Consider the following 21,866-nt stretch of genomic DNA (forward strand, 5'->3'; position numbering starts at 1 on the left):
TGGTGAAACGCGGTAAGGGCGCTGGCGCAAAGGGGTCTTGGTTCCGGTGTAAATTCTGTGAACAACGGTGTTCGTTCGACCTAATGATGCTTGAGGGAAATCAAAAGAGCTTCTAAACTCATTGAGAAGGGAAATAAGCTGCGCATGCTGATCCGGAGCGATATTATGGAAGGGGGTTTCTTAACGTCGGACGGCAGGCGGAAGTATCGCACGACGGGCACTAAGACAGTCTCAGCCGGCGTCATCAGCTCGCGATCTACGCTCGCACCTCCAGCCAAGACAGATTCCCACAGCTGCGTCCGTTGCTTCATCCGCACTACAGTAGGTCAAATTGCAACTTGTCCTGCTTAATGCGTTTTGGACACGTGCGCGTCGGGGCAATAGCAAACAATTAATGAAATAATAAAAAAAATCACCAGCCCTTTCCCTGTCGAGAAAATGGGGTAAGCGAAGCTTGTCGTGTGTTTAGCTGACCTTCGTCAGGGTAACGTAAAATTCGGGACATAAACGTAATAAACCATAAACGTTTTGTAGCGTTAGCTACACTGGCCTAGCCAAGCCCGTTTCGCGCGGCACATCAAGAGCCGTGCTGCGCATGCGCAAGGATCAGTGATGTCACACGGCTTGCGCACCGGAGCCGGCACCTCTCGCGCACTCCGCCGCCGCCGCGCGTGACTCACCGCCGCCGGTCTGCGCATTCCAGAGGAGTGACGTCGTAGCCGTGGTAGACGCACTGGCGCCGGCGCGCGCTCGCTGTACAGTCGCCGTCTGACACTGCACTGGAGCCGCTGCGCTTCTGACTGGCGTTTGTGTGTGCCATTGGAGCAGCAGTAAGCATGACAATCAAGCTAATCCTTGACAATCTAGACAACCAGGAAAGCTAAGAATAATCAGCTGAACCTTTGCTAACGCTACGTATATCCTGGCATAGCCGAGCTAAGCCACTGCAACATTTTTCTTTAAATGGATACATCGAGGGAAAGAAACGTACAAAGCAACGGAACGAAAAATTGCACGAAAGGGAAACAAAAATAGAAGGACAGTGAAGGAAAAGTAGTAGGAAAGGGAAGGGAAAGTAGTCGGTCAAGTACACACACCACAACCTTTGCCTACCCCCATTTTCTTGACAGGGGAAGGGCTGGTGATTTTCTTTTTTTTTTGCTCTCTCTCTTTCGCTCTGTTTCTTTCTCTCGCTCTTTCTATGTTTCTTTCTCCCTTTCTTTATTTCTCTCTTTCTCTCTCTCTCGCCTTCTCTCTCTCTTTCTTTCTCTCTTTTTCTCTTTCTTTTTTGTCCCTGGTATGTGCCATTGAGCTTGAACCTTTTCGGTACTATCGCCAGGATCGACCCACTTTTCAGCATGACACCGCCACCACTTGTGCGCCTATAAAGCTTCGCTATAAAGGTTAAGGGCCTTCACATTTTAATATAGGACGACTTATATTGCCCCCGAAAAAACGTCTTTCCAGCAATGCATTTCTGTTTAAAAGTGAAGCCGACTTTAAGGGTATCGGTGTAAGCTTGGTCTTTGTAAGCAGGCTTTCTCACGTTCTCTGTAGCAGAACATGGGAACGTGTAGCAGTTAAATTATGGGGTTTTACGTGCCAAAACCACGATATGATTTTGCGGCACGCCGTAGTGGGGGACTCCGCAAATTTGGACCGCCTGGGGTTCTTTAACGTGCACCTAAATCTAAGTACACGGGTGTTTTCGCATTTCGCCCTCATCGAAATCCAGCGACCCCGTGCCCAGCAGCCCAACACCCTATCCACTGACCAACCACGGCGGGTAATGTGTAGCAGTGAAGCCTACTGAAAGTGTGATTCGAACGGGTCTCGATAACGCTATCGCGTTCCGCTCTTAAAGGCGAAGCTTAAGCCTCCTCCCATTTTGTGCTTTATTTCTGCCGGTTTTTTTGGTGCTTAGGACCCACGGCTTGCGTTCACAAGCCACGCAACCTCCCAGTAATATAATATGTGTCACATACAGGTATTGTGCATAACTGGCTTATGATCTGAATGGCGACAAAAAAACAATTGGCGGACGCTTAACCTTCGTCTTTAAGGGGGGGTGGGGGGGAATGCAGGACTGAATTGACTAAAAATGCTGGCTTTTTTATTTTACCACGACGGCCATTTTCCAGAATGCTTGGAAAATGTTTCCACCAACTTCCACCCTCACATGCGCAACGAGAAGTACTTAAAAATGACGCCACACGCGCCTACCCTTGCTAGTGGGCCTATTCGCCACGCAAGTTCGTGTTTTGTGCCGTGGCGTTTGCTTTATTATTAAAGGACGCCGAATTATATTGACATGTATAATCATTTTGAAATTTAAAAAGACACCGCCCAAGCACTACGTACAGATGATTAACCAGCGAAGTTGAAACGTGCGGCCCCGGTGTTTAGCAGTGGGTTAATCCCGACGCCGTATTGAAGCGTTTCTCAATTATTAGTTTCAGGTTTGTTTCAGGTGGAACGCAAGCGCCAATGGCGGGCGGATGCTCCTAACCACGACGCCGAGCTAACTCGAGATATCAAACGCATTCGACAACGGCGAGCCGAGGAGGCGGCGTTGCGGGCAGAGCAGCGACGTTGTCGCTGCTCGGGACAGAGCAGAGCAGCGGGACAGAGCAGCGGGACAGAGCAGCGACGTTGCCGCTCTGTCCGGCGAACGCCGGAAGGCGTTCGCCGGGGTAGGGTAGCCGGGGCACACGCCTGCTTTCGGCGGGAGTTTGGCTGCGACCAAACGTGCACGTTAAAATCGAGAAGTGGAATGCAAGCGCTAATGGCGGACGGACGCTGCTAACCGCGACGCCGAGCTACATATTCTAGTACGCTGTAGCCGAGCTTTACTCGAGATGTCGAACGCCTGCGACAACGGCGAGCAGAGGAAACGGCGTTGCGGGCAGAGCAGCGTCAACCCCGTCTCCTCGGCTCGCCGTTGTCGCATGCGTTCGAGATCTCGAGTTAGCTCGGCGTCATAGTTAGCACCATCCGCCGGCCATTATCGCTTGCGTTCCACCTCGCGACCCCGCAGGGGTGGCTCAGTCAGCTAAGGCGTTGCGCTGCTGAGCACGAGATCGCGGGATCGAATCCCGGCTGCAACACTACATTTGCTAGTAGGTACAGCGTTTGACCGCTGGCTGTTCGCTGCGGTCGCCTGGTCGCTGCGCCGCTCGCACGTACCGCGTTTCTAGGTGGTTCCGTTCACCGAGGGCTCTCGAACGCAATGATATGGTTTGCACGAATGCAACCCTAGGGAGTGGTTATGGCGCTCGCTTGGGGAGCTTGTGTACGCGGGTTCGAAACCCGCTCTGGCTACATTTTTTTTAATATCACGCTTTTCCCTTTTTTTTCTCTCACTGTTTGCCAGCGCGGTCGCTTGAACTCCGGCGCCACGGCGGCAGCCGTGGTGCCGGGCGCCGACGCGAAGCGGCGGTCGTTGGGGTGTTGCGGAGCGCAGCGTAGCAACACCCCAAATAAAAAAAAATACTGCTCCAGTCAGGTAGACTGCTCCCTCCCTGATAGTGAGATTATATTTGGATCATCAAAACAGTGATGCGTTTATAATACCACCGATCCCAACAGCAGGCTAAGTCACCACCAGCCCAGCGTTTTCTCCGTCAAGGCCTCCTCCGTTCCAACGGCGGCGGCTCGAAACATGGTACGCGCGAGCGGCGCAGCGTGGCGCCAGCGGTCAAACGCTGTACCTACTAGCAAATGGAAATACGCATCCCGGCTGCGGCAGCCGTATTTCGATGGAGGTGAAATGCAAAAACACCTGTGTGCTTGCGTTGTAGTGCACGTTAAAGAACCCCAGGTAGTCAAAATTATTCCGAAGCCCTCCACTACGGCGTGCCTCATAATCAGAACTGGTTTTGGCACGTAAAACCCCAGAAAGAAGAAGAGCAGCGTTAACGTGGCAATGGCGGGAACGCGTTCGCTAACGACGTCACTAACGGCGCTGCCAATGGCACGTGCGCTTGGGTGCAACGTAGAGAACGACGTAACTGACGGCACAGCCAATAGAGACATATAGCGAAACATAGGACGAACGGCTTTTCTTTTCGCCTAGCCATACACAGGTTTCGCTGTAATAGTGCGTCTAGTTAAATTATTGCTTTCACAGTTCAGTACGGGGACAAAGAGGTTCATGATAGTCGCGGGAGTTCGAACGCGAAGATTTGTTTACGTGCACCTTCCCGCCGTTGCCACACTCACGTTCTTACACCGCGTTGTGTTCATAAAAGCAACCTTTTCTCGGCAACCACGGCAGTTTCCAAATTTTAACTTATTCGAGTTGTTCCTTAATACCTTGGGCCCCTGCTGAACCAATTAAACTGTGTTGCCGCCGAAATTTCATTTTTTATTAAATCTTTCGCTTATGGAAAAGTCCCCAGAAAACAATGTTTTTTTTTTTTTTTTTTACTAAACAATTGACAAGCCTGCAGTTATTCATTTGGTTCAGAACACTCACTGCACGTCCAACAACCACACAATTTTTCACCTTTTTACCTATCAAGAATTTATCAAGATGGTTCCTTCAAGAAATAAAACAAAGAAAAATATACATTTGTATACTTTAACAACTGTTCGGTGTGTTCCCACCAAATGTAAAACACATTCATTAAATGCCAGTTTCAAACAACATGGACAGTTTCATTGACTTTGTATCAAACATAACAGAGTTAGCGGCACTAGCTCCTGAACACCTAAGTTTGTTATCCACCCCTCCCCCCCCCCCCCCGCCCTTATGACTGCAAGGCGATAGCATTCAAAGATCACTGGCTGCTTTTTTGTCACTGCAGCTTTTTGTCCAACTTCGCCTCCGCGCGCGGCTGCTCAGGAGGCGAGCGCAATCTGAATGGTGGTTCTGCAAGCAAGAAACCGCGGCGCGCCGCTGCATGAAGCATTGGCGTTCCAGTTACTTTTGTGCTTACCCGCCGTGGTTGCTTATGGGCTATGGCGTTGGACTGCTAAGCATGAGGTCGCGGGACGAAATCACGGCCACGGCGGCTGATTCGATGCAGGCGAAATGCTAGAAGAACCGTATGCTTAGATTTAGGTGCACGTTAAATAACCCCAGGTGGACAAAATTATTCCAGAATCCTCCACTACGGCGTGCCTCATAATCAGATCGTGGGTCTGGCACACAAAACCCCATAATTTATATTATATATCTATTCATACATTTGCGCTTCAATGCATCAAACGACCTTTCGTTAAGAAAGTGACTGGCACGCCAATACATTTCTCCGCAATGCTAGAGAATTAATATCTCGACACTGGTGTCAGTCTGAGAATTAGTTACAAGTGGATCCGAACTCCACGGGCAGAGTTTGTAAATTGCGAAATGGGCCATAATTAGCTAAAACCTAATTTGTTAATTATGTTAATTAGTCGATTATACATATAAATTTTTTGCTCAAGTACTGTCCGCCTCTTCGAGTAGACGATCTCATTAACTAGAATTGTGGTATCTGCCACAGGCAATCTTAAAATTTTTTGAAAGTGTTCACTGAAACACCTTTATATAGAATTCACTCAGTAACCGAAATGATGCCAAGCGGGAGTCATTCTAAATCAGAAGAAATAAAAGTGTAGAAGTAATGCGCAGCAGCGCTTACACTCGGAGTCAAAGTAGAAAAAAAATAGTGCAGTTTGGGCGGGAAGGCGAAGCAGTATTAGTGACAGCGAAGTAGAAGACAATTACACAGTAGGTAGATTCTTACTGTGTAAATCCATGTAAGGATCGCATCCGTGTAAGGACCGCACCCTCAACTTGACAGCCAATTAGAAAAGAAGACATCCAACCGAGAAGCAATCGCGTTCCGTGCGCTGATTCTGACCGGGCTCAACAGTGAATTGTCCCGCGCAGCGTCCTTTCGCGCGTCGCTACTGGATGTCGAGAGGAGGTGATCGCGTATGTTTAGGGTGGATTTCATACCCGTAGTTGGAAAAAAAAATGTCGCAGTTTCGCCCGAAAGGCGAAGCGTCAATTGCGATAGCAAATTGGTAGAGAGCTACTCGGAGTAGGGATAGTAGTTTTATCGGCTGAATAAACTTGGACCCTTTCACTTACGAACTGAATTAACAAGCGTGGTGTCAGCGCGCACAAGCACACAGGAATAGATCACACTAGATGACCGCAGACGACTGTCAAAACGCTGGCAGCAAGCGCAGCCGCCGCAGCGGGCGAAGGTTCGTGCAGTCTATCACGTCAACGGAAACTCAGCGGCGAATGCGCAGCGCATACAAAGGTCAGAGCCGTGTGGAGATGAGATGGTGCGGGCGACCACCACAGTCGGGCAAAGTACGAGCGCAGTTGTTGGCAGAGTAGAAGCTGCGCCCCCCCCCCCCCCTCCCTCCCGCGCTGACTTCTCGCTTTCTTGCTTTCGCGTGGGAGATTGAGTGGCCAGTTCCCCTTGCGCCTGGTTGCAAGATCCGCCTTTGGTGCCGCAGCACAGCGTCGCCTCTCTTCCCTCCCTCCCTCCCTCCCTCTCATATCCCCACGGCCTTTCCCGCGGCGGTCGCGTTTGCTTTCCGCCGTGCGTTCACTCTTCGTGATAGCGGGCGTCCCCTGCGCGCTTTCACTGGCGCATACAGCGCACGGTGACGCTTTTATCGCCCTTGGACTTTATACGGAACCTCACGACGATGGCGACGGCAGAAATTCGGTTGAAGTATCCATATAATTGCTATCGCAATAAAGACTGCAAATGTCTGCTAGCGCCGGATTACAACGGCAGAATCATGAATCGATTCGTTCTCATGCTGACAGTGGTTGAAAAACTGGAAACTTTCAGCCATTTCGTTGCGCTTTGGGTCATAGTCGTCATTTAACACCTTGACTACTTCGTCATAACTAAAGGCATTTGGCTTTGCAGGTGCTATTCTTCCCACTGGGATTTGGACCGTCGATGTACTAAGAGCAGCCACTAATGTACCCTTATTTTAGCAGAATCCGAAATAGCATTCGATTCAAAATACGTCTACTCTTTGATGAGGTATGGCTTCTACTTATCTGTGACGTCGTCGAAGTTCGGAAGAATGTAGAAGGCCATCGTGGTCAGCAGTACGGCTGTAGCTGAATGCTTCGCATTGGGTTCTTCCTTGACTGCGTGGTCGCTTCCCTGGATCGTCGGCACTGTAGCATAGCAGCGGCAGCCTAGCTGCCGTCATGCAAGAAGGGAGACATTGACGATCCTGTGTTAGCCAAGAACAACGCACAGTCGTTTATTGCACGCATATATATAAGTACAGCGGAACGGGGGGAACTAGAGATTGAACATAGAAAAAGGACTTGGCGCTTGCGCATTTACAGCGCGCAGATGACGCGGCGGTGTGGTACAGCATTTTACTACAGCTTAAAATACCATAATTACACTAAATAACTTTTTAAATTCCTTACTTAACGGCTTATATTTAAATCTATGAATTATAGCCGGTGATTTCGCAATGCAGACATTGCCTTCGATCACTTCGATCAGATTCTCATTTCACTTGGATCAGACTTCACTTGGATCGGTATTCACTTGGATCAGATTCTCAGGACTACACCAGTTTCGAGTTATAATTTTCAAAGTGTCCGACAATATGCTATGGCGTTCCAGTTACCTATTTAAAGAGAATACGTTTTTCTGCAACGAAACATAAAAGTAAAGCGAACACCAAAGTATTTCTTTGGAAACGTTGAAAATTATCTCGAAACTGGTGCAGTCCCAAGAATTCGTTCCAAGTGGGTAGGCCTTGCGAACTCACTAGCCACAATTCGTAGTTTGCAATATGTGCCGTCATATAATTATTAAAAAGTTATATAGCGCAAATATGTTAAATACTTATTTGAGCATTTTGATCTGTCGCAGAAGCAATGGCCGCCTTATCAAGTAATTCAGATGAAGGTTTACAATTATGCTGTATGCATGTGGCAATACACCTAAAAAAACTGTGTATGACATAATATCAGGTATTTGAGGAGGAGTTAAGGTTTTCACCTAAATATGAAAACTTATTTAGAAATGTTTAAAATATGATGTGCATAATAGACTAGACATTTTTCAAAGGACTGTTGAAAGGTTAGTTTCAGGGGTGCGCGGAAAAACATCATACGAGGCAAGTCAGAGACGCATGGGCTAGGCGTCCGTTGCAGAACGGAAGTCCGAAATAAAATCTGCTTCGAGAAACAACACAGAAATATCACGAAACAGATGGGCGGAAACGTTCTTATAAACCAATATTGGAAAATGCGCACTCATGGTGGAGGAAAATAGCCAAGACACTGACAAATAAATACTACGTTAGTGGTGGGGACCAGAAATAAATGCATCTAACTTAAATTTAGAGAGACAGAAACAACATATATATTGGAGAGCGCGATAGAGAAGGGGCCAGTGACGGAAATATATGAAACAGCGTGCAATCATTTCTTAATAGACAAATTTTACGATATTGGAAAAAGCAGCCTAGAACTTTTCGAAGCCACATCAGGATGTCTGAGAAATAGTAGTTATTATAGAACGTTTGCCAATCACGACGCTACTTCCGCAGTTTGTTGAGATAGCTAGGAATTCATTGCGCAAACTTTTTCATCGCGTCACAGTATCTGTGCAGAGGCCAATGCAGACATTGTGACTCCTCCCGAGGTAATGGCATTTAGGAATATTCAAGGAAGGTTTAATGAGTCTGCGGAGGAGAATAGTAGAAAACGACTGCAGTTTTGTGAGTGCAACAGCAGGGAACATCAAGAAATAATTTACCGGCAATTGATTTCTCTGAGAATCAATAGTTAATACAAGTGGTGGGTCGTAAAAATCCAAACTAGACGCATAACAAAGGTAAAAGTGATGCACGTATTCGAGTACTGTCGTGGACGCCAATATCTGAATATCAATATATTTAAGGTTTTGAACGGGTCCCTGAAGCCGAAGTTCACAGTGCCAAATCAAGTTGAAAACTTTTCACCCCATGAAAACTCACAATGCATTTAATGCACACAGGATTGAAGAACAGTTAACACCTAATGAAATCTAAGCAAGAGACAATAAAACACATTTTCCTAAAACAAGCAAACAATGTGGTGACAGAGCACATCGCGAGAAGGAACATGCGGTATAGTCTGTCCTGTACCAGTTCAGCGTTGGCTGACGATGGGCCAGGCGATAAAGTAAGCGGTGAAGTTCTCACCAACGCAACGGAGGAGCTGAGTGATGGGTCTCGGATAGCTGTCTCGCTGTGTCATCCAGCCGGTTCAGGAGACGCCAGTACCGCATCGAAGTCGGGAAGGGGATTCTGCAGGGGGTTCTGCCCGGCTAGCTTGAGCCTGTAGTCTAACCACTTGCCTTCTGCCCCCGAGCGCTAGAGTCCACAGGCCTTGTGTTTCATGGTGTAGACGCCTCGGTCATTTGAAACCATGGTGGTTCTGACCTGCAACCCGACAGCACGTATTAAATTCTCCGTCCAGAGTCCGACGTTATCTCGTGGTTTTCCTGTGAGTCCTCTTTCAACCCTGCGTATCGTTTTTCCTTCTCTGCTTTTTGTTTCTTTCCAGGATTGGCTTTTTTGGGAACTCCTGGTTTTGCAATGGTCGGTCCTTTGGACATCCGTGGATTTTTGAGATTGGTTTATTATTGGATATTTTTGTTTACTTGCTCAACATGCACTGATGTTTGCCGCGCTTCGACGTCGTCTTCTTTTGTTAAATACTGGACTCACGCCCGCCTGCGCACTCCTTTAATACCATCTTTTTCTCTCACCATCCACGGCACTTTGTGTCTCCAAGTGGACTACGCTCATCACAACGGCATATCAGCCACCACCCCGTTTCCACCAGTATCCCATCCATATCTATGCAATACCAAAAACCTGCTTTTCAGTTCATTCATCCTGTAGATATGCGTTTATTAATATTCTTGTAATACCGTTTGTTGCCTCGCTCGAGCAAGGGTGTCCATATCTGCCTCCTGACAAAACTTAGCATACTGACAAAACGTTAGTGTGCGTGCGGCGTGCTAAGCGCCTACAGGAAGCCAAGGAAAAGTACATGATTTAAACTGGTTCAGGGCAGCAAACCGTTCGTCAAACTTTTCAATTTAGAAACAAGGTTGAACACCGGAGTGACCGCGCGACGTAATTGAAGCATGCTGAAAGGGAAGTGAAGCGGCCTTCCTTTAGTTTGACACGGAAAAATTATCCTTCCTACCCCTATAATTCAGCTGATTGAAACATTTCAGTGTTTCACTGTTCACAATGAAACAATAAAAATATCAGTCGCATTATGAAACTTGTATTATGCGTTTTATGTTTTGTCTTGTGCCACAATGTATTGGCAAAATTGCGGTGTATTTGTGCCCTTTGTCTGGATGTCTCTGCATGTTGATGTCCAAAATAAAATTTAAAAGCGATGAAATTACGATGTTGAACGCACATCACACGCGTTTCACGAAACTCAACTATTACGGCGCCTAGAATCAATAGCAAGTCGTATGTCTGCATTTATGTGTTCCGCATAGAATTTTTGAAACGCAATTTCCATTTTATTTTAAGTCATTTTTAGGATCCACACATTTATGGTGCCTCAGGATATATAGTGTTTCTTTCACTCTAATTCACCTGCTTAATATAAACAGATTGTGGAGGTGAACAAATTTGTTGTAAAAACTTTTTTTTAATAATTATGTTGCAATACCTACTGCAGTATTGGGCGGGCTAAAAATGTTCGCGTTGGAGTTTATGGCCTTCGTCTCGGAGCGTAGGCAGGAACCGTAATTCTAACGAACGTGAAGGAAGTGAAGGCTTTGTTGCGGAGGGTATACGTCAAAGCCGTAGCACAGAATTTCTTGACAGCTCTGCCAAACAAAGAATTCATAACTCCGGTCTGAATCACAGGTTGCTGCAGTTCCTTCATACTATTTTCAGTGACTACGTAGAAGAAGTCGGACGTGTTTCGCTAGCATTTCTCTGGCTTCGCAGTTGCTGTAAAGGCTAACGGTATGTACGCAACGATCATCGTCACTGTTTTTATACATAGAACATTAACAGTATGAATGAAAAATAATGTATCTGCTTTATCTGCTGCGACGCCGCTAGACGAATGCATTATTTTGTACTAGCTGTCCCAGATTTGGTAATGTGGAGTATCTTTCGTGTTAAAGGTAAGCTCCAAAGCCAAAGAGTTCGCAGAAGAATCAGCGGCGCACAGTGCACAAGCTTTTGTCGCTCTGATTTTCAGGCAAGATCCCCTAGACTTCACTGCTATACAGGCTGTTGGTGACACGGATCATATACTTCCTACAGTCCTGCAATTTCTGCAGAAATACGCAATTCAGCCTTTCCAGCCTTTGTACTCTTATGTCAAATGGTAAATAACTGATCACCGCGAAGTTCATCTCACAAATTCGTAATTGCGTGTGCTTGCTTATACACGCCGTAACATATTTTACTTTGTCTTCTATGAATCAAGCGTGCTGCGTGTGGGTCAGTATAGAGAAGAAACGCAGTATGTGATATGTCCTGGGATCGACGAGCCGGCAAGGCTCTCCAAAGGGTGCCGCTCACTATAGCGGCGCCATTAGCAGAATGAATTGCTTTTATGAGTATAGCCGCTGCAAAATATGTAACGTTGCCTTCCTTCTACGCACTTAACTAAATGGGTTGCTGCCTGAAATATAACGGAATCGATGCAGGTGGCGTTCTCACAAACCTTGCGCACATAGACGCAATGATAGATCGGCTGCGCACATCTTTCTGTATCTTTCAGGCATGGTATAAGTATATTGTGCTAAACCGCTTCTATCCTGAGATCCGGTTCGCGAGCCGTTGTATTTTTCATTGCGGGAAATATATAGCTTCATAATCGGAGCATGCGCAATGCTCAATGAACGCGAAGTGAAAATCTGAAAACTTCTTTCGCTTTCCGGCCACTCGTGTTCCCTTGCCTTTTTCCAAGAGGCCCGTAATCATTCGGGGAGTGTTTGAGGGTTTTGCTTTGGTGACTCCACATAATCATGTCGAATACAAAATTGAGTAACATTTGAATTAAGAGGGTAAATGAGCATAACAAGCATCGCAGTAAAGCAATATTAGTGCAACGCCCACAGTGATACGATCTCTTTTATAAACTCATTTATCTGTGGGGCATGAAATGTTTCAAACGAGATGAGTGTTTATTTCATCTGTGTGGTTTTCCCGGATTCTCAAAACAATGGTGTCTTGGGTCACACAGTTTTGCATATCCAGTGTATTGTGAACGAGACGAAATTTATCGTCGCATATTAGGGGCGGTATAATTTGACTCTAAATATAAACGCATTATGTACATAATAATATCAGATACATAACACAGTACTAGGTGGGCAAACAATAAAAACGCAGCGATTTATTGCGCTCGTCTAGGAGTGTAGGCAGTACTCATTATTCTAAAGGGGGCCTAACAGCTGCAGGCGTTGTTTAGGAGGCTTTATGTCAGACCCGCAGCATTGAATCTTTTCAGGGCTCTGCCAAGCAGTTCATAACTTCGCTCCGTATTACCTGCGTCTGTAGCCGTTTCAGTCCATTTTAAGTGACAACGCCGAAGAAGCCGGAAGTATTTTGCTGAGACTTCTCCGCCTTTAGAGCTGCTTTAGTGGCTAAAGGTATGTACCTTACCATGATCTTCATCGATTGTAATATATACTATATAAAACAAGAGTTTAGTGCCATGTTTCAAATACATTCTTTCTGCTTTAGTAAAGCGAAGATACTATAAGAGTGAAGTATGTTGCACTGTCTGTCTCGCATTTCGGAATGTGGGTAAGAATTAGGGCTAAACGAACACTACAAAGATAAACAGCACCAAACATACTAGGGGTGTTCTCCACAGTCAGAATGTCCTCGTCCCGAAGGGGACATACTGACGAGGTCCGTAGTAAAACCACGCTTCAGTGCAGAAGATGCAGTTTGTTGGATGCCCTCTGGAAGTCTCTTAGACGATATGTAATTAGTTAGGCCCTATTTTCTACCAGGCGCTCAATAACATTGCAGAAAAAGGTAGAATGCATGTTGCCTTATAATTAGTAATCATGGTACGGTCACCCTTTTTGAATACTGGAGTAATTCTACCTTATTTTAATTCTTGTGGGAGAGAGAGAGAAAGACAAAACTTTATTTTGATGACGCACGGAGAAGCGTCGATCTCCGTGGTGGGTGGAGCCTTCAGTCCAGGGCCCCAGCGGCGGTGGCAGCACTTTCGGCTCTGGCGATAAGCTTTCGCTGATCCTCCAGTGCCGAGCTGGTCAGCACCATCTCCCACTGCTCGTGCGTTGCGTTTCGATTTGGGGAGTTATTGGGGATATTTTGGCATGCCCATGTGGTGTGGTAGAGGGTAGCTCGCTCTGTACAGAAAGGACAAAGGGGCTGATAAAGGGTGGGGTACATCGCGTGAAGGAGCGTGAGGTGAGGATAGGTGTTGGTCTGGAGTTGCCTCCAGGTCGTGGCTTCAGCTCTGGTGAGGGATGGGTGGGGTGGCGGCATCGTTCTTCTCGAAAGGCGGTAGTGCTGCAGTATATCGTAGTAAGTTTGTAGTGTGTCTGGACTTGGGGGAAACTTTCAGTTTTACACATGAGGTTATTAATAATTGCGAGAACCTCTGAGATTAGGTGGGCAATTAGCTTGATGTGATTTGCATGCATATTATCAAGACCTGCGCTGGTTGATTTAAAATTTTGTATAATGTTTTCTATTTCCTGTGGTGTAGTTGTAAACAAAATGAATGAGGTAGGTGTTGCATTCAATGGTTATTATGCGTGGGTATATTCGAATCGCTGCTAAAGAAAAGATCTGCAAAATCATCAACAATTTCTTGTGAGGTGGTGCACTTTCTGTTGTTATGAATGGTTTCCTTTAATATATCGCGATTGTTTCGCTTATTTAATGTATTACTTACCATCTTCCATTTCTTACTAATGTGATTTCCGCACTCTAATGATTTTTTCACGTAATAAAGAACTTTAGCTTTGTTTAGTTCGACAGAAAGAAAGTTGGATTTCTTTTGACCTGCTAGCCAAATTGCCGTTAAATGGTCGTAGTTTAGTTTTTTTTTATGGAGATTGTCTTTTTTTGCGCATAAAGCTAGAAGCTTCTCTGACAACCAAGAATTTTGTGGGAACGCGAACTCTTTTGTGCATTTAACTTCGCGGGTGTGGAGGTCAAAATACGGTTTTAGTGTAGATATAAAGAACGAGAAGACCGTTCGTGGATCATTTACATCTGCTTGTGCACACCAATCAGCTTGGCTCAGTGAATGAATGAAAGTGTTAGATTTGCGTAAGTGGTTTTGACAGGGTTGCCAGTATTATGAAAACGTAAAAATATTCGATAGGGATCAGTCAGATTTTGTAATAGGCCGCCTGCGCCTGGTGGTGACAGCAAATTTGAAAGTGCATGATCGATAAATGTACCACCTTCATAGTTAGTGCACCGCGTAGGCACTTTTATTAAGGATTCGTAGCCGAAGCTATTGAAAGAATTTGAATATTGTAAGACTAAGTAGACGAGCTGTCTGCGAGGTTAATGTTAATATCACCTATAATAATAAAGTTTTTATTCTCGTTCGAGAGGCTACTCAGCACGTCATGAAGCGCGGCGCAGAAATTATTCACAGACGATGAAGGGGAGCGATATACATAACCAATTATTATGTTTTTGCTGTCCACTTTAAGAAAGTCACTTTTAAGTTCAACCCATACCGTTTCACAGTTACCTACGCTGAGACTAAGGTTGTGCCTTCTTTTGTACGCAAGAGTACTTCATATATAGACTGCGGCACCACCGTGATGCCTGTAATGACTATTTGAGTATTGTGCTTCATAGTCAGTAAAGTAAAACAGGTTCTTGTCGTGGTCACTTAACCATGCTTCCGAGTTCCAAATATTTGAGCATGTGAAGTCAAGTGCCGCAATCAGATTTGAAGAGTAATCATAGTGTCTGCGTAGACTTCGTGTGTTAAAATGAATGATAGATTTGTGATTATTGGACATATAATTATTTAGGTTGGTAGTTGTAAAATATGATGACACTGCGAATTTGTCTGGTGATGCGATTTTTCAAAGCTAAGGCAGCTAAGTGGACACATAAAGGTCAGCCTCGGTGACGATCCGAAAAACGCGGCTGCCAGTTGTTTTCCAAGCTTTGATTTGGCAGTTGTCGGTCCATAATATTTGCCATTTATTCGATTTTTTTAAAGTTAGGGCCTTAGTAATCAGGGTCTTATTTTCAGGTGTCAGGTGGGCATTTACGTACAGCAGCGTTTATTTAGTCGCTGATATGCCGATGTCACCTAGAGTTAGCCGTGCTTTCATTGCTTTTCTCACGAGGTCAGACTTTTTCGTTCGCGAGTTGAAACGGGCAATGTTTTTGATGTTGTCAGTTTTGTTTGGCACACGGTCAACAACGTCCAGATCCTCTGGCCTTACTGGGCAACCGATTTTGTTGCCAGTGGTTTGCGTCACCACCAAGCAGTCTTCTCCTTGTGTATATGGAAGACGTTTCACCTCGACGTTGTTCAGCCTGGAGTACTGTTCCAGGTCCTTCACTTTTTTTTGTGAGCGTGCTGTTGTTAGCTTTCAGAGCGTTATTTTCAGCTACTAGCGTAGCGTTTTCATCCTTCATTTTCTCTGCCAGATTGCTGAGGAATTCAACACTGGTCACCTAATTATCCATTTGATTTTTTCTTTCAACTACGCCTAATCCTGAAGTGTTCATTTTTAGTAGGAATTGTCTATAGATGTTATGAAGAAACTCGTCACTCATATTTTCAAGCTTGGACTCAAGTTGCTCCACCTGTTTCGCGTGTTCTGCGTTTGAGAGCATTACGCTCTGGACAACAAACCAAGGTTCAGGTGGCACAAAAGAAGAAACAGTAAAACTAAATTCCGGGGGCTGTTGCCCAGATCAATACACTGCGTGGAATTCTGGCAGCACCTGCGGCAATATAGGAAATATTACCGAGAGATAATAACAAGCTTATGACAAACCTGCAGATGCAAAGTAGCTGGATTATTGCGCGTGCTTCCTGTCGCAACCGCTGCCAGAATGAGCACCCGGTGTGGTCGTGGCTGCTTTTAGAGTCCTCGTATATGCTATACGCAAGCACAGCAATGTCTCCGGTGGGCCAAATAAGATGATTTAGCCCAAGTACTGGCCCAGGTGTGCTGACTTGTACCTTGGAAATGATCAAGGCAATGATCAAGGAAATGATCAAGGCACGTGTTACTTGAATGCGCGAAACCGGTACCACAGGACAACACAGAGGTAACCGATGCTGCTAGCCTGCAGACGCAAAGTAGCTGGATTATTGCATGTGCTTGCAGTCGTAACCGCTGCCAGAATCTCAACCCACCACCATGGGGGATTTCAGCACCCCCCAAGGGGCCGTTCTGGCACCCCTCCTCTTCAATATCGCTTTAATGCGCCTCCCGAGGCCCTCAATCAAATTTCGGAAGTAGACCGCGCCATCTATGAAGATGACATCACGATCGGGACCCACTCCAGCAACCCGGGCCAGATAGAAGATGCCCTCCAACGGGTCGCCACTATCATTGAACATATCCGACGCAAGAATGGCCTGGAGCGCTCCCCCACCAAATCCATACTCCTCCTATACAGAAACAAAGCGTCCGATAATGCACCCCTCATCGTGCAACGGGACCCCAATTCCTTAGGTAGAGACCTTCCGAATTATTGGGGGCCACTTCTACAATAGGGGCAACAACTTATTCGCCATCCAGAACCTTAGAGCGCCCTGTCTTCAGATTCTCGCATGATACTCGCAGATCTTCAGATCTCTCGCAGATGTCCCCGATCTCTCGTATGCAACACGCCGTGCCTACTCGCCACCTTCTTGAGGTTATGCGAGACTTTGTGCAAATAAGTCAGGACTTTCAGGCGACGCTTCTTTCTCGTGGAAATGTCAGTCATCCTGTATCCTTGCTTGAAATTCCACAGGAGGGTTTCAGCAAATGCCGCAATCACTATGGGTTAATAAGATTTTAGGCATTTTCAGCCTGCACTGCCTGCATAGTCCGGACTCCCGAGGAGCAACGCACCTACGAGGAGCGACGGCAGTAACAGAGATGAGGATGTAGTCGTTGCCGGTAGTGCGCACTGCACGCGGCCGCCATATTGCGACGAGAAAAGTGAAGTTCAAAATAGAGAACGGCACCTTGTCGGCAGGAAACTAGGCATGCAAGCGGTTGGAACGCCGACAAAGAGAGGGCGATGCGAACGTACATATGGCTGACGCGGGTAGGCCTTTTGGGCTAAAATCCGGCAACCCGGGCCAGATAGAAGATGCCCTCCAACGGGCCGCCACTGTCATAGAACAGATCGGATGCAAGAATGGTCTGGAGTGCTCCCCCACCAAATCCGAACTCCTATACAGAAATAAAGTGTTCGATAATGCTCCCCTCAACGTGCAACTAAACGGAACCTCAATTCCTGAGGTAGAAACTATCCGATTATTGGGGCCCACTTCCACAATCGGGGCGACAACTTATTCGCTATCCAGAAACTTAGCGTGCTGTCTTCAGATTCTCGCACGATTCTCGCAGACCGCCAGCTCCCATTTCCTGCAGTCCGGGTTTGCGGACTGGCGGTTCAACAACAAGGTCGGGCTCAACCTACTACCTTTGAACGTAGCCTTCTTGTGGATGACCGGCCGTGACCAGCGATGCAGAGTTTGTGGGTATGCAAGGGAGACTCTACCCCATGTCCTCTGTCATTGCATGACAAAGAGCGCTATGTACACGGCCCGCCACAACAACATCCTGGCTCGACTACGCACTGCATGCGGGAACCGGTTCACCATCACGCACGAGAACCGACCGGTCGGCAGCACGAATCTGAGGGGGTCGTCCTGGATGTCTGTTGTCTTTTTGATAACAGAGCCGACGCCTCCTCAGCAGCCCGCAGGCCAAAATCACAAAGTACGAGCTCGTGGGCCTCCACCTTGCACAACGGTACCAACATGTGACCGTCGACGCCGTCGTCGTTGGTGCTGTGGGCTCGTGGTACCCAAAAATGATACCATCATGCAAAGGATCTGCACCTGCTCCTACCTCAAATTATTCAAGAAACTCGTTGTGAGTGAGGTGATAACTGCTTCCCGCGAGATATACCACAACCATATGGCTCATAGGTAAATGACACCCCGGTTGTTGCCTTGGCTACCATCAGACCGGTGATGACGACCATTTTGGGACCGGCTCGGCCCTTCTTGTGCCCTTGCCTATGAACTTTTTACCCATACACTCTATGTACTCTCAATCACTATTCACTGCCTTCATGCCCTTCCTTAGTATTTCTTACACTTCCTGCTTTTTTATGAGCATCTGAATAAAACCCTCTGTTGATACCCTTGTTCCTGGGACATCTTTGGGTCCCAGGTGTGACAAGGGTAGTTCAAGGGTACGACAGGTACCGGAGCCCACCACCCGGAATCCACAGGGTCCACAGTTCTATTGCACGTGGGCCCTTTCTGCACTATCAACAAGATCGGCCCTCATTTTTGCACACGCATAGGAAAAATGCACAGCAGCCTAGCTATAAACAGCTTTGGTGTAAAAAAATAATTTAAAAAAAGCTATAGAAGTTCAACGCACATGTTGGAATCTATGTGACGTGAACCATTTTATTCCTGCGTCGTATTCGTAAAAGGAACTGACGCGCGCATGAGCTCTGGCGTGCCCGCTATGCGCAATGTGACTAATCTTGTACACGCTTGTGTTTCGTCATTCCTTCTTGCTGATTTTAAATAGGCCGACCGCTTCTTCTACACTCATCTGTGGTTGGCATGCGCAATAGTATGGAAATCGTAATAAGCGTGAACACGTGGCGATCATCTTAAAGCTGGTTGGCACTGACACCATATGTACCTCTCGCTTTTCCCCGACACCCCGCTTTGTGTAATTGTACAGAAACAATCATCATCATAAACAACACGCGGAATCACTTCTTTGTTAATCCCCAATGCGCATAGGTGTGATATTATGGAAATTACAGACATCCACGCGCAGACATTAACTCAAAGGTCTAGTTGGCATTGACATGATATGTAACTCCCTTATCTTGGCCAATTGCCCGCAGTGGCAATGTGCCATTGTAATTGAAATCATCATAGCCATGATCAACACAGCACGCGCTCTTTTGCCGATACCCTTTGGGTGCCATGGTATGCCAATCATAATTATCATAACACGCGGCGATCATCTCAAAGCGCTTGTTAGCCTTGGCGCAATGTATAACTCCTGCTTTTTTGGCCAACCCCTGTTGTGGGTACACGTCATTGTATGAAAGTAATCATCATCATAACCAACACGCAGCCATGGTTCTTGGCCTATCCCCGATTGTGGGTATGTGGCATAGTACGCCACATACCACTAACACGCAGCGACCATCTCAAACTGCTATTTCGCATTCGTACCATATGCACCACTCGCCTCTTTGTCATTCTTCCCTAGCTGTGGGTATGTACAACCTTAGTCCGTAAAGTTCCGAGGCTGAGCCCATTAAAAAACTGCGTTTAACATTGAAATCATTTGTGCAGCACCCAGTCGCAATAGTGTCACTTGCAGTCTAAACACAGCTTCCAACGCTTCTTGCGGTCTTGGAAACAGTTTGAAAACGTTTCTATTGGCAGTGCTGTCAGTTCCTTATTCGTGGCGTCTTGAATGGCCTCCACGCTCTACATCCAGTGACATTTTAGCGCTCTCTTCACACGAGGAAACAGGAAAAAATCGCATGGGGAGAGGTCAGGCGAGTATGGCGGATGGGGAAGTACAGTAATGCTGTGCTTGGCGAGAAATTTTGTCACGCTGAAAGCAGTGCGCGGCCTTGCGTTATCGTGAAGTAGGCTCCATTGTCCAGATGCCCATAAGTCAGGGCGACGGCATCGCAGTGCATCGCGCACGTGTTGGAGCACGCGGATATAAAACTCCTGATTCACCGTCTGCCCTTGTGGGACGGACTCCTGGTGTATGACACCTCTGGCATCGAAAAAAAAACTATCAGCATCGTCTTTTTTGGTCTTCTGTCGCCGCACCTTTCTCCACGCCAGCGAGCTTGTGGACCGCCATTCGGCGCTCGGCCTCGTTGTTTGAGGATCGTATTGAAAACACCATGTTCGGTCTTCAGCAATGATGCTGTCGATGAATGCAGCATCCTTCTCTGCCTCGGAGAGCAAATCAGCGCTCACTGATGCCCGCGTGTCCTTCTGGTCCTGTGTGAGGGAGTGCGGCACAAGTCCGGCATTCAGCTTTCGTTTCCCCCAAGTTCTCACGCAAAATGTGGCGGCATGTTGTCTTGGTAATGCCGAGGAAATCCGATAGCATGCGGACTGTAATGGTGTGGTCTTGCTGTACGTTCTCCGTAATCCGAGCCACGTTGTTTTCATTCCGTGAGGTTGCAGGGCGCCCCTGCTTTGTCCACTGACGTTCTCCCCAAAACGAACCTCTTGTGCCATTCGAAAACTCGCACCCGCGATAATGTCTCGTTGCCGTAAGCGTCACAAAGGATCTGTGTGGTTGCCTTGCCAAGCTTGACACAGAATTTTATGTTTACACGTTGTTCGAGGTGGAGAGGGAGAGAAACAACTTTATTTAAATTAAGTTCGTGCTTGGTCACTGTGGTGACCAAGGTGGACGTCCATCTCTCCACGTTCACTCACAGTTGAATGCGCAGACGACTAGTGACAACGTATGATGATGATGATGATTTATTGGCATCCCCTTTGAAACGGCGCAGTGACCAATAGTCACCTAGTCTGCTTGATTTATTCAGGTATGCTATGAATGTTTTTTATCTAGCATTTTTCTATACATCTCCTTAATCTTTTTATTCATTTTTTCTTCCTTCAAGATCTACCTCGTACCGCTACCTATGACCAACAGATCCAGGCGTATCAATCCCTTCTCTGCTTTTTCCCCACCAATACTATAAACACCTCTAGCTTATCTCGACTGCTTACCGCTTGATTCGTCCGTCCACTTTAAACCCAGGCGCTGCTGGAAGGTGTAGGTTACCCACGGTTCTCAGTGGGTGAATCCCTTCGCATTCCATTAGGATGTGCTGAGTGCTACTTCCGAATATTTTCTCCTGTATGTTTTCGTCTCTAGGCAACCGGCTCGAGACTCAAATAGCGAGGCACTACGTTTTGTGCTGCCATGCATTTTTTACCTTCTAATTTCTTTCTTGTCACTCTTGCAAATATCCATGGTCCTTTTTGTTTCCATTCTTTACATCCAATTCACTGTCTCAGTTTCTCTCACTTTCTTTCTGATGACTCCTGGCTGTCTATTTACACTTTCAATTACCCTGTACTTGGTTGCCAACTTTCTTGACCTTTTCCTCCATTCTCTGTCCACGCTTTTCAGGTACAAATACTTTTGCACTTAAGCCGCCTATTTATTTTCGTCCATGTTCCTGAGCCTTTCTTCGAATCTAATTTTGCTCTGTACTTCTCTGATTCCAAAAGAGGCCCAGCCAATGTCACCCTGCACTGCCTCATTTGTAGTTTTGTGGTGGGTGCACAAAGCCAACAGGGATATCGATCTTTGTTTATAAATTCCAACCCCGACAAGATATCCGATTTTAAGCACAGAATGGCATTTGCGAACGTTAGCGCTGGCACCATTACTCCTTTCCAGATTCCACGAACCACCTGATGCTTATTGGGGCCCCACAGTACTCTGTATTTCATTACTGCTGCATACCGCTGCCCCTTTATTTTCAGATTCTCTTGGTTGGTGCTTGAGTAAGACTATTTCCTTCGTTTATGTATACGCCGAGGTTTTATACGCCGATGTGTATGCGCTGAGGTACTGCTTGACTATGGGTAT

At 46.6% G+C, this 21,866-nt stretch overlaps 1 long non-coding RNA gene across 1 annotated transcript in view; it reads left to right on the forward strand.

Annotated features, from left to right (window-relative positions):
• Positions 1–10,928: 10,928 nt before the first annotated feature.
• LOC125940764 (uncharacterized) overlaps positions 10,929–21,866 on the forward strand; it is an 87,551-nt gene continuing 76,613 nt past the window's right edge. The window contains exons 1-2 of the long non-coding RNA XR_007463971.1: positions 10,929–10,986; positions 12,488–12,629. This is a non-coding gene — a long non-coding RNA (uncharacterized LOC125940764). The remainder of the gene's footprint in view (positions 10,987–12,487; positions 12,630–21,866) is intronic.

This window comes from Dermacentor silvarum, chromosome 10 (assembly GCF_013339745.2).
Source record: "Dermacentor silvarum isolate Dsil-2018 chromosome 10, BIME_Dsil_1.4, whole genome shotgun sequence".
In the NCBI taxonomy this organism is placed as follows: Eukaryota; Metazoa; Arthropoda; class Arachnida; order Ixodida; family Ixodidae; genus Dermacentor; species Dermacentor silvarum.